The following is a 13406-nucleotide window of genomic DNA, read 5'->3' as shown; positions in this document are numbered from 1 at the left end:
GAGTGTACAGCAAGAGGCAAAGACTCCTTACGGTATAAAATTGTCCACTAGTGTCCACTATTATAAAAGTCAGGGCTGGGGGTACAGCTCAGTTAGCAGAATATTTTTGCTGGCATCAGTGCAGCCATGGGTTTAGTCAATATGACCACATAAACCTGGTAATCCCCTGATTCAAGAGATGTAGGCACAGAGACAAAAATCCAAGGTAGCCTTTGGCTAGGAGGTTTGACACCAGCCTTGGTTATGTGGAACCCTAAGTAAAAATCAATCAAACAAAAAAGATAAGATGAAAAGCCATAATTGGATTTGTCATCAATTGGATTTGTCATTGGAGAGGTATCCCCAGAGCCTGCAGTTCTTGTTGAAGAATTTAGAATGAAAATGTGAAATGCTCAATCCAAAAATCTGAATGAGAATACTACATCCAAAGTATGAAAGGTCTGTTTGTGTGAATTGGTGAAAGTACATCCTAACAACTGGGTCTGAGGGCTCCTCAGTGAATCGCCCATAGTACTAGAATAGTACAGTATAGCAATAGTATAGATCACAACAACAAAGCCTCCTGGGGATGTCGTAGAGGGTAGGAATGCAGTGGACATGGGAGGGAGATGAGGTAATGGCAAGTGTAATTATCAAATTGAAGACAACACCTTTAATGAAAGTTGAGATACATGTCTGGTTCTCTAAGATGTACTTAATTGCTAACATTTGTTTTGGCATTTAGCCCTTGATTCCTTGTATGTGGAAGGCAGGTGAAGGAGGGTCATTTTGCAATCACTGTTGGCAGAAGCAGATAGTGTGGTTTTTTTTTTTTTTAGCAGTGTGACAGGTGTGGAATTCAACCATAGAATGGAAAAAGACATTTCTAAGTTACTAATAGAAGTCTGGTAGGGTAGAGCTTGCTGGATCTGCACACAAGTTGGACTTAAGTAACTCTTGGTGCTGACCAGTGATATCATTTGACAAAAATAATGTCTTATTTCTTCCTTGGCCAGATTAAGGAAAACGAAATTCAGTGGATGGATGGTATGAGGGAGGCATGCAAATATCCAAAGGTGGCCATAGTTAGTTTAAAGGGAAAGCCATTGCATGGGTCAATGGTGTCTCCTTGGGCTTCTGCTTCTATTGGGGTCTTTCCTGCCTGGGATTCTCACTTTTAGCTGCCTTCCTCTAAGCATTCCAAATTAAAATCTTGTCTGCTATGTTTTTGAACGCTAGTTCCTGGCTCCTGGGTGCACCCTCAGCAGTTTTAGTTACATAGTTTTGGAGGCAGCTTATTATAAGCCCATAGACTAGGAAATATGCGATGCAGACGTGTTTCCTGACAGCTCTGGAAGCTGAGTCTGGCATGGAAATCTTGGTAGCATTAGCATTGTTTTTTTCTTTTGTTGTTGTTTTGTTTTTTGTTTTGTTTTTTTCTGATGACTATTTCATTGCTTGTGACTTCAGTCTTTTCTGGTGTCTGAAGATGGTCTTTTTATAAGATAAGATTAAGGCCAATGGTAGAATTGGATTAAAATTACCCTAGTGATCTTATTTTAACTTTTCTATTTTAAAGCCCTATCTCTAAAGAGCCCTGTCTCATATTCTGAAGTACTAGGAGTTGATGTTTCAACATTGGAATGTTAGAGGACATGGCTCATCCTGTAAATGAAAATGTACCCAACAGATTAAATTTATTAAACCCTTTGCTTCCTTTTCTAATCTAAGCTTCTTTTCCTGTAGTGATACCATTCGTCAAAGTTCATTTCCTGAAGTTTAAAGTTCTTTTACTAATCATTGGCGCCTCTTTCTCTTGTATGCCTATGTCTGATCAGCTGAAAAGTCTTCTTGATTTATTCTGTTTTCTTAGTGTCTCCACTTCTTTAAGATGATACCCATTCCATCCTTCCTTGAAAGCTGTCTCTATTGCTGTCGCTTGGGTAGTGATGTTTATGCCCACTACTATGCCTGCCTCTGAATTGACTTAGACTCATACACATGCTACCTTACTGTGCATATTGAATAATGACTCCTTGTCCAACAACTTCCTCTTTGACTCTCTACCATCAGTGAGGATTCCTACCCAGTTACTTCTTTAATACTTTGCTTTAGACTTTATGCCCATCAACTTTGAGCAATAACAGTGGCAGACTGAAACCAGGAGAGAGGCTCTTTGTTCTATTTAACCTAACTTGATTCAGCTTAGAGTCATCTGAGAAGTTTCAATGGGGAGACTGTCCTGATCAGTCGTCCTCTAGACAGTCTATGGAAAAGTACCTAGATTATTTTGATTTTTAATTTACAAAGGAGGCCCAATCCATTGGTGGGGACTTTCCTTCTCTGAATACATGTTCCAGGGCTGTATAAGCAACCAAATCAAGGAACCTTTTTTTCTTCTCTTCTCTTCTCTTCTCTTTTCTTTTCGTGTGTGTGTGTGTGTGTGTGTGTGTGTGTGTGTGTGTGTGTGTGTGTGTGTGGCTTTTGCTTCAGTTTCTTGCTTGGGATCCTGCTGGAGATCCCTGCTTGGGATCCTGCTTTCCTCAGTTACAGATTGTATCGTGCAAGCTGGAGTGTTGGTCAGACTGAATTATCACAGCAATAGAAAGGTCACCAGAGCATGCAGTCTGGCAGCTTCCCTGGTGGCAGCCCTCTCACACTCCCCTTGAATGCCTAAGACTTGCCTTCTAACCCTTGCCTGACAAAGACCAGCTTTGGCTTAGAGAGAGGTTCTGAGGAAGGGATGTCTGGGTGCAGCAACAAACAACTCCAAGTCAAATCGTGGGTCCAAGCTGGAGACTGCTTTCCAGCCAGCTTTCTCTCTAGTCTGCTTGCTTTCCAGAGATCTCCAAACAGCCCTTTCTTTTTATTGAGCTGGACACAATTCTCCAAAAGGTTCTCTCTTGCTATCCTAAAAAATTCTCTGTATGGCTCATCTCCTGCAAATAATAAGCCCAGTCTTTTATTTTACTTATCAATCTACTGATTTACTCCATTACTTAATCTATTAATTTACTAATTTAGTTTCCTTTTTATTATCCTATAAATCAGCATCCCTGGACCCCAGCCCCTTAAATCTGAGAAAACAGCAAGGACACTTTTTTTTATAACATTGCAAAAGAATTCAGAGCCTCTGTTAAGCAACAGAGGATAAACTAGCTGTGTGGGGCCAGTCCTGAAATTACCATTTCTATCACACTTGGGCCAAACCTTTCTCTGCGCCAGGCTTTATCCTGAACACAGGAATTTGTCTGAGTATTTGTACTAACCATAAACAAAAAGAACTTAGCTGGGTGGGATCTCTTGTAATCACCACTCCCTAAATCTCTTTATTTCCTTCTTTAGTGTCTTTCTGACTCGTTGTCTCAATGCAGCTGCCCTTGTTCATTTGGGTTCCTGAAGACCTTCATAATAATTCATATCATATCCTTATCTTTTGCATAGTTGAGAAATTATATGCTTTTATCTCGAGTTTTAAGAGTTCTTTTGCACAGCCTTGAGGGTTCCAGTGCTTGCCATTTTGCTAAGACATTAGCCATACCTTCACCTCAGGACTCATGCTGGCTCTGATTTTCATGGAGTCATTAACATTAACAGGTAGGACATTCCTTAAAGGAAGAATGTAAAATGTGTACATTACTATAAAAGCATGCCTTCTGCCAGGGTCAGCATTACACATTCTTGGAGGCCCTTGTCTGCTAACCCAGTCCCTGCGGCAGGAACCCTGTCTTTTTGTCCCCCACCCCCACCCCTGATGCCATGCTGGACCCCCACTTGCACAGCAGGAGGAGCTCCAGAGCAGGATCCTCACCTCCCCAGGGATTTTAAAAAAGGCTGTGTTTTAACAGGATATGGTTTGTACATGCTTGGCCCCTGGAGTGGCATTATTTGGAGTAGTGTCCCTGCTGGAGTAAGTGAGTCACTGTGGGTGTGGGCTTTAAGTCCCTCATCCTAACTGCTTGGAGGCCAGAATTCTGCTAGCAGCCCTCAGGTGAGAACGTAGAGCTCTCAGCTCTTCTTGCACCATGCTCCCTGGACCCTGCCATGCTCGCTCCTTGATAATAATGGACTGAAACTCTGAACCTGTAAGCTAGCCTCAATTAAATGTCTTTTTAAGTGTTGCTGGTCATGGTGTGTGTTCACAACAGTAAACCCTAAGACAGGACAATCAGGGAGGAGATGGCAGAAGACAGAAGGTATACATATTTTTCAGTAGAAACGTAGAAGAAAGTATGCAAGAGTGTTTATTGCTCCATACAGGGGACTTTCTGAGATAGACGAAGAGTCCGAGGGTGTGATTAGAAAGCTGGGGAACTCAATTTCTTATTTTCTATGGTTTGCTTTTAGAAAAAGGGGTTTTGAGGGGAAATTTTCCTCCTTATTTTTCAATATATATTTTAATGGCAACATTTTAAATATTTAGCTACTTCAATGGATAATTTTAAGCACAATTTAATAATAACCCAAGGAATTAAGGCCCAAAATTCCTGAGTAAGGGCATGAGTTATTAGATTCTCACTGGAGGACATGCTTTACTGGTTATAATTTTGGATTTTCATTCATATGTAACTCTCTTTAGGCCTTTGAATCTCACACGGCTACCAAAAACTCCGAGATTCTATCTAAATTCTTATCAATTGTTTTGTTTGTTTGAAATTTGGACAGTCTCAGGAGTTAGTTATCCCAGACTAGTAAGCTAGTTTCACTAGTTAGGTCCTTTAACTCCTGGCAATCCCACTGCCTCAACCTTTCAAATTGTGGAGATTATTTTATGTCTAATAATCTGGGTCATGATGACTTGAAGAAGACACACAAGAAGTCAGAGCTGCAGCAGGAACAGAAAACTCTCCCGATTGCCACTGCTCTGTCCTCACCTGGCACTAGTCAGCTTCAGCTTCTTGAGAAGCTGCTGTTTTCTGCTTAGGGGCCAGTCAGGAGAATTGGATCCCAGGGTACAGAGGCATTTTTTATCTTTCCACTTGTATTTATCAGCTATGTATATAGCTGTGAAAACAGAACCAAGTGAGTAATGTCCTCTAAACGACAGCCTCCCCATGGAGCATGACAAGCTTGTAGTTGGTAAACAAATTACGTTTATGCATTTGTACGCTTGAGTCTGTTTTGTTACATTTCAAGCTGACACTTGGGAGTTCACAGCTTTCGTCTGATTGCAGTCACTTCAGATATAAAAATATAAAATCCAAGGGAAAAAAATGAGTGTCCCAAGTGCTGTGTGAAAGCAGTATTTTGAAACAAAGGAACACCTGCTTCCTTTATCAATTTAAACTCCTTCACAAAAGAACTCAAAGATTCTTAAGATGACAAAATTCATTTAAAACTCACTTTTACTCTTTAATGCAAATATATTTACTTTTTGTAAAAATCACTAAAAACGTTATGTTCTTCTGAATCCTGGGCCATGTATTTTGGGGCATTTTAAAAATGTACTTTAAAAGATAATATCCAATATTTTCAATTGGACTAAAAGCCTTTACTTTGGTATTTTAACATGATTTTAAAATCAAATTATTGGAAGAAACTTGAATTATAATGAATTGGGTTTCAAGGTAATTTTTAATCAAGTTGCCTGATGGCTTTTAAAAGCTGAGCTTATGTGAGAACCAAGACTGCTTAGCTGGTAAAATAAAGTGAAAACAAAGCAAGTTTGCCCTGACGCCTCCCACCTGAGTTCAGTCCTAGGTGAGCATTTCTGGGTACAGGGAGAGAAGCAACTCTGGTGAGTTATCCTCTGAGCAACACACACACACAAAATCATAAATCAAAAAGTAAGAATATTAATAAAAATAACAGAGAAGTGAAAGCCTATTTCTTAATATGGAACAGGCAAATCACCCAAGTGGACACAAAGGACTTGCGGTGACCCAGCTTTCCGAATTGCCTAGAGCTCTGAAAGGAGACTGCCTTTGCGAGAAAGGAACTAGCTACTGCGAACAACACAAAGTCCAAAAACATCACGTGATCAGACAAGTGTCGATTTTGTACTGGCTCAGTCCTGCAAAGGCTGGCCCTCAGAAGGGGCAGTTACAGTAGGAAGTGTGGGGAGCAGGGAGGTAAGAGCGAGTGAGGCACAGAGTTTGTCTTGGGCGTTCTTGGGTGAAGCAGCGCACCCTGGGGAGGTGGATTGTATATAGAAGTCTGAGGCTCCATCCTATTACTTAACTTCCTCCTCAACAGGGATGCCCGCTAACAGGCAGATGTCTGAACTACAGATGTATTAAGGCAGAGCAATTGCCTAGCATGGCCAAGAGCCTAGGTTCGGTCCTCTGTACTTCAAAAATCGATAGTGTTTTCTAGGGTTTGGCGTTATCTTCAAGGTTTTTTTTTTTTTTTTTTTTTTTTTTTTTAATCTTTAAGCTGAAGAAGTAACACCAGGCTGAGGCCTGGTAGGTCCTCATACATTAAACCTGCTTCATGGATGTCCCTATCCCACTCCCACCGTGCCACTGTTTCCACTGACACCTTTATTAAGATCACAGTGGCAGCAACAGGATCCATCCTTCCCGAGAACTAGGTTGCTCAGCTGTCTCTCCTTTAGCCCAGCTGAGGAGTCCCAGCCGCTGATGGTTCCTGTAGATGCAGGGTGTACATGCTCACACGGATGCTTCAGGACGCAGGGCTGGAAGTTTTCTAAGTGAATCTGATGGGTATAGTTTCACTCTGCTCCTCGAAAGAATGCAGTCTTGAGTAGCCTCTGGCCATGCTCCTGCTTTGCTGAAAAATCCTATTTGGTATGTTAGGCAATACTGAGAATGTGCTGACTAAGGGATAAGGCTCAGCTAATGGGAGTCCGGAGAGCATCCAGTTTCCTCGTCTCCATTGTTTCCCAAGTGACGGAATCTATACCTGTATTCTGAAGTTCTGTTACATGAGCCAATAAATCTCTCTCCCCCGCTTCTCCTTTTTGTTTAAAAATAAAGAACTTTCCGAAGTCCGATCTCTGTCATTTTTCATAAACATTTGTTCTTATAAGCAATCTGTGTATGCTTCGTGCGGCGTATAACTTTCAGAATGCATTAGTTGGTATAACCCTTGTAATCATGAGAGTCCTCCCAGGAATCAGAAGCAAGGATGTGGGGAATTGATAGTAAAGTTGGACAAAGGAGTGGCCGTGTGTATGTGTGTGTGTGTGTGTGTGTGTGTGTGTGTGTGTTACAAGTGTTTAAGCAAATGTGTGCTCATAGAGATATTTAACTTTATATGTATATATACACAGATGGACGCACTAGAAAACAGATACGTAGTACATATAGCTTTGTAATTAAGAGGAGAGAGCTGCACTTACATTATTGGGATAGAACTGAATCTGGACTTGGAATCTCAATAACATACTTGATATTCTTAGGCTACATGAGATTTCAGCCTTCACATCGCAAATATACATGATGACATATGCTTCATTGAATTGCCACTTAGAGGAATCAATAACATGTGTCATCATTAATGTTCTCTTATATTTCAAGAATGTATATTTAAGAAATTCTAATCTGTAAGTTATGAAGATTATGCAGATCCATAAGTGCTGACAGTAACAGTGAGTGGGAGCTACAGATATGCAATCTGTTGTGTGCCTGGTATGTACCTTAGTTAAATTGCTATTGATGTGATGAAAGCCATGACCAAATCAACTTGTGGAGGAAAGGGTTTATATAATTTTACATTTGTAGTCCAACATCCATAAAAGCCAGGGCAGGAGATCACGGTAGGAACTCAGAGGCAGGGACTTAAACAGAGTCCATGCAGGAACCTTGCTCTTGTCTGCTTATGACCTGCTTACTTATACAACCCAAGACCACTTGTCCACGGGGAGCAGGGCCCACTGTGAACTAAACCCTGACACAGACACCATTAATCAAGACAGCAACCCACAGACTCGCTGACAGGCCATTTTTATAGAGGCATTTTCTCAGCCAAGATTTCCTCTGTCCGGATGTAGCTAGGTCTGCGAGGATGACCGCACAGCATGGCACGCAGTCAGTATAGCCTTGTCTGCAAGCTCCAGGCAACAGTGAAATGCTGGCCCTCAGAAATGACACCCCCAGATCCATATGTATGTGCACACACACAAATAATAACTCTAAAAGTAATCGGACATCTGACTGTGTTCCTACACCTGATATGACACAAGGGTTATACGAACACATGCAGACATGTGACCGCTATGGTTCCCTATTAGAAAAGGGCTTTTTTTCTACCAGCATTATGAGTCACTTCTAAGAAGTTAATGTTCTATACCCAAAAACGTATAATTCAAAATAATTTTGATTAAAATTATAAATTCAACTGTAATTACAATTAAAGTGAATATTAATTTCATACAACAGTATGTGTGGTTTTAATATTTAGGCAATATTACAATATACATTGGTTCCGCCACATTTCAGAAATGTGTGCCTCATGAAAACTATTTTATGCACAGTTTTATTACTGACATGCTTTTACTAAATATTCAAATGTTTCTATATATAAAAACGTATAGTCACACACATAGGGCTATTTATGAAGCTAGCCATTATGCTTCAAACATGTACACTTGTCTATACTGACCCTCTAAACTCAACAGGCTGGATAGAAAGTGTGTCTTGCGCTAGACTCCTCCTAGGGGGATCATGGTTGTGCCAATGAGACCCATGTTTCTCTCCCCAATAATCTCAGTAGAAGCTGAATGTTTCCTTTTTTGCCACAAGTTCCTGGTGAGAACCTGTGTGTTTATATTCAGGAAGGAAAAGCAGGTCTTATTTTTGTTTCTTCCCCTGCCCCTTAGGCAGGAGCTGCTTCATACCTTATAAGATATTACGTCCTTTTATCTTGAGGCTACACTATCATGGAGACATAAAGTGTTCAGGAAACAAAGTGAGGGTCAGATTCTACTCTGTTTCATTTCAAGGTTTATAATTCAGAAGTTACTCAAGACTAGTAGTAAATGTTATAAATAATTCATTCTTCAAATGGGAAAAGGTGACATTATTTCCATTTCATTTCTGACATTTAAATCTTTTTAGCCACAGATACCCATCGATACTGTGAAAATTTGTTTAAAACATGTGACAAATACCAGGACAAAACCAAATTGATTTCTACCTTTTAAAGCAAGCTTTGTTTATTGATCAACTCAGCTAAATATACTTCAGCAAAAGCTTCCTTAAACTCTTTCTGCTTATGTGTGGGTGATATTGGCATCAGAAGTGGCCCACAGCCTTCAAATCCAGCGATGACATCACCCCTAGGCGACATGCATCTGTTGTCATGGCAACTGCCATACATTCCCAGCATTCACTTCACTGCCCACTTTACCTGTGTGTGGCGTGGCAGTGCATGTGATTACATCATGGCCTGAATAAGAGGCAGAGCTCCCTGATTCCCTCACTCCTTTTTCTTCTTCTTCGTCTCCCCTTAGTCCTCTTCTCTTCCCCTTTTCCTCCAATAAACACTTTTCTCCTGGAGCTGCGCTGGCCTGGTGTGATTTGTCTTGGTGTACACAGCCATTCTAACACAGCAGGTGAGATGTTGTCAGACTGTCCCTCTGGGAACTTCCTTCTGGAACCATAAGCCAAAACAAATCCTGGCTCTTTCTAGAAACAAAACAAAACAAAATAAAAAACTGTAATTAGACTTCCTTTAGCAAGTGGCAAAACAAAGTGCTATATATGGCAGCCATGCTGGAATGTTTTCCCATGGCACATTTTCTTCCTAATATGTTCATATTTGTGATCCTCAAAATACTCTTCTTTCTAAATACTTTTAGGTTTATTTCAAAAATGTACCCTTTTAAACAAAAAGGCACAGGCAAAATGGAGGGTAACAGGATTTTGAACAGCAATCATAATACCGTCCACCTTTGCATGTTTCAGTTTGCTAATGAAAACAGTGTCTGAACCTGCAGTCCTGCCTCTGATTGGACTGCTACTGCAATCACGGTTAAGCAGTGTCAGAACAGAACTTTCCAAAGACGTCCAAGCCACAAGTGCAGTTAATTTGTTTTCATGGAGTTCATTCTTCAGTATTGATTTTTGATCTGGGCGTACTTTGCCAGGAGTTGTAGTTATTTGCAGTTGAAAGCATTGGCTGATTTGTTTATTTCATTGGGCAGCTCATGTCCTTGTACAGCCATGCAGAGAAGGAAAATAGAAGAAGCATGCAAAAGCAGAGGTGCATGAGCAGTACATGAGCACAATGTAGCTGAATACCCCCTCTGGAGGTAGTACCATGTCTACTTCCAAAGGCAGGTCTCATAAGCTCTTCTTTCTGTTGTGCTGTAACTAGGCTGTGGGAAAGTCATTCCACTTGCACTGGCACTCTGTGTGTATCTTGAGAGAGAAAGGCAGACCTACTAATTGCTGTAGTCTTGCTGTGTTCATCTAGAAATTGGAACACAGACATCAACCTGACGGTAGCATGCAGAATGTTGCGCAGTGACATTCATCCACATTTGTGTTAAGAGTACAAAGGACCCACTTGCACTAAGATCCCCATGACTGCTACCAACTCTTTCCTGGGACATGGAAGTGACAAGTGTTTGGTCTGCCTACTTTAGCATCTTATTTATTTCTATAATCCTTTTCAATTATCTCTTATCAGGTAATAAATACTATGAGTGTGGTGGTTGAATACATAAACTAAAGCAAAAACAAACAATACTATTTTTATTGGAGTAACAATTAATTGGGAATATTTGACAAAATACTAATATAATTTTTAATTTAAAAATTTTATCAATGTCAATTCAGTTAAGTGTGCTTTGCTGATTACATATAATTCTGCTTTTTTTTTTACAGAATTAGCTTTCAAATGACTTGTACTAACTTAAATCTCATTAGTCAGAAATCATTTTTACTCAAACATTAGCTATCTGTTGCTCACAATTATTCAGTCTTTAGAAAATTATAAATTAATGAAAATAGAAATGAGGTATTAAAGACAATGTTTTTGGTTTTGGTTTTGATACACACACACATATATACATATACATATATATATATATTTCTACAGTATGTAGTATGAACTTTGAACTTCATGTGAAGAATTACAGTGTTACACAAGGTACTGCAAACATGCAAACAATCTTATCTACCCCATACTGCATCCCTCCAGTTCCCCAACCTCTTTCCCTGTGTCTCACCAGTTCATGTTCTTTTTTATTTATCCTCTACTAAGGCCAACTAGTGTTGCCCATATACACACTGTGTGTGGTCACAGGCAACCTACAAAGCCTTCTGCAAAAAAAAAGTGACTTGTTGCTATAAATTTTTTTAAAAAGTCTTTCTTTCATCCTGTACAAGATCCAGCACCATAGTGCCCCATTACATCTCTTAGATACCTTAATCACAGTCAGCAAAGCGTTTCATTCTCTCTGTTCTATCCTATAGCACACTACCAATGGCTACTCTCTGAGCCTGGCAACAATCTCTCTACCCATCTAGTTCCCAAGGCAGGTTGCCGCCATGCCAGTCATACACATCCCAATTCTGTGGTGGCCCAGTGTCTCCAGCCACCACAAACTCTCTTGAATTCAATTAAATTGCCACATGAAAGAACACACAACACAATAACCTCTGATCCAATTGATAATATGCAATTGCCCACCTAGACATACAAAGCCATCCATCCCTTAGACACATCCCTAGATACATCCATCCCTTAAGAATATTCATAACAACATGTAAATGTGCAGAGAGGAATCTTAACATGTTCTCTGAGCTGCTTTTCCTCCTGCTTCAGTCTCCTCCCCCTCTCTAAAACTTTTCTCCCACCCATCCTTCCTTTTTGTCCAATGACAGACCTTGTTCTGTCTTGAACCTTCCTTTCACCTGCATAATGACATCATCCTGCAGTGACTCTCATAGTCCCAGCAGCCAATCAACTACCATTAATCACTCACTGCAGGGGGACATCAAGAGACCAGCCCTTCCATGGGATTTTTGCTGGCTTGACATTGTGAAGGTCTGTGGTATGATGTATAGTACTAAGATCCATGGTTTGCATCTAGACAAGTAAGACAAAATGTTGAAGTGAGAATAGATAGCAAGAGCAAAGCAGTGAGGTAAATCATTTTTATGAAGGAATTTAACCATTTTAGAGAAGGGGAAATGGAATTCACATCGTGGATAGATGTGGGAAGATGAGATTGGGTAGGGGTGGGAATGGGAACAGGAGGTCAGGTGTGTTGATGACAAAGGGAAAGAGTTATGTGCAGAGACAACCGAGGCATCTCTAGGACCTAGATGAGGGTGACCTAGATAAGATTCCTAGCAACAGGGGATATGAAGCCTGAAGTGGCCACTTCTTGTATCCAGGCAAGATGTCCACTAGAGGGATTGGGTTACCAACTCAGTGGCAAAATTTTCAAATCACAGTTTGTCCTGACTACAATACGTGCAGGGGTAAAGATGGATCGGAAATTGAGGGAGTGACCAACCAATGACTGATCCAGCTTCAAACCCATTCCATGAAAGGGAACCAATTCCCATGTCCTGAGTCTGCTCATTCAAAGTCATTTAAGATACTGGCAAAATGTTTTTCTGGTTTTCACTACTTTCTCTTTTGAAACAAGCATTCCTTGTAGCTAGTAGAGATAGTTTCTCATTCCCATGGAAACTGTTTTTGGGATGCATATATGTATGCCAGAACACTGCACAGTAGAGGAAAAGTTTTCATCTACTTGAAATGTATTTTCTCTTGTATTTGAAACATGCCAAGAATATAAATATGTATTTTAAATTAAGTAATGACTTACAGCCCACTCTGTAAATGAAAGTAATTCCTGCAATAAATTTGTAGGCATGGAATCTTTTAAGTTGAGTTTAAAGTATGTTTGACTGTGCCCCAAGAGTGCCATAAATACTACCACATCACAGAATTTGTCCTAGGAAATAAAACTATCAAGTGGATTAATCATGACTAGGAGACAGATTTTTTTCATACCAGACAATCTAGAGAGTTAAGTATTCTGATATTGGTGGAATTTGGATTCGGAAAAGTGGATCTAGTTCATTAATGTGAATAGTGAATTATACCAAGCTAGTTAAGCACAATGTTTCAAGCTCTCCCCACTTACCAACATCAATATGCCATGAATAAGACCCAGGCTTCATGGGCCAGCTTCAGCCATCCAGTTAGCTTGTTATGAGCATGTCCAACTGCTGTGTATAGTTTTTAAAAAAATCTATGCTTGCTCCTTGTCTGGGACCAGCAATGTCTGTGTCACCCAGTCCCCATGGCTAGCTTTGCCTTTTCTCCTACCCATCTCAGTTGCGGTGGATGGAAAACCCCTGACAGATCTAACACTTTAAAACCAGCCAGCCAGCAAAACTGTTGGGCAAACAATCTACTGTTCTAGACTCATCCATTATCCTCCATCAGAATTCAGCTGGTGACAGATCTAATTACCCCTAGACCCTACATGGTATCTG

The 13406-nt window shown here is 40.3% G+C and overlaps 1 protein-coding gene across 5 annotated transcripts in view; it reads left to right on the top strand.

The window, feature by feature from the left end:
- The window catches only part of Cntn5 (contactin 5), a 1231995-nt gene that overhangs the window by 581091 nt on the left and 637498 nt on the right, over window positions 1-13406 (top strand).

Source organism: Rattus norvegicus, chromosome 8 (assembly GCF_036323735.1).
Source record: "Rattus norvegicus strain BN/NHsdMcwi chromosome 8, GRCr8, whole genome shotgun sequence".
Lineage (NCBI taxonomy): Eukaryota > Metazoa > Chordata > Mammalia > Rodentia > Muridae > Rattus > Rattus norvegicus.
Note: the sequence above shows the minus strand (reverse complement) of the source record. Positions and strands in the feature narration are given on the sequence as shown.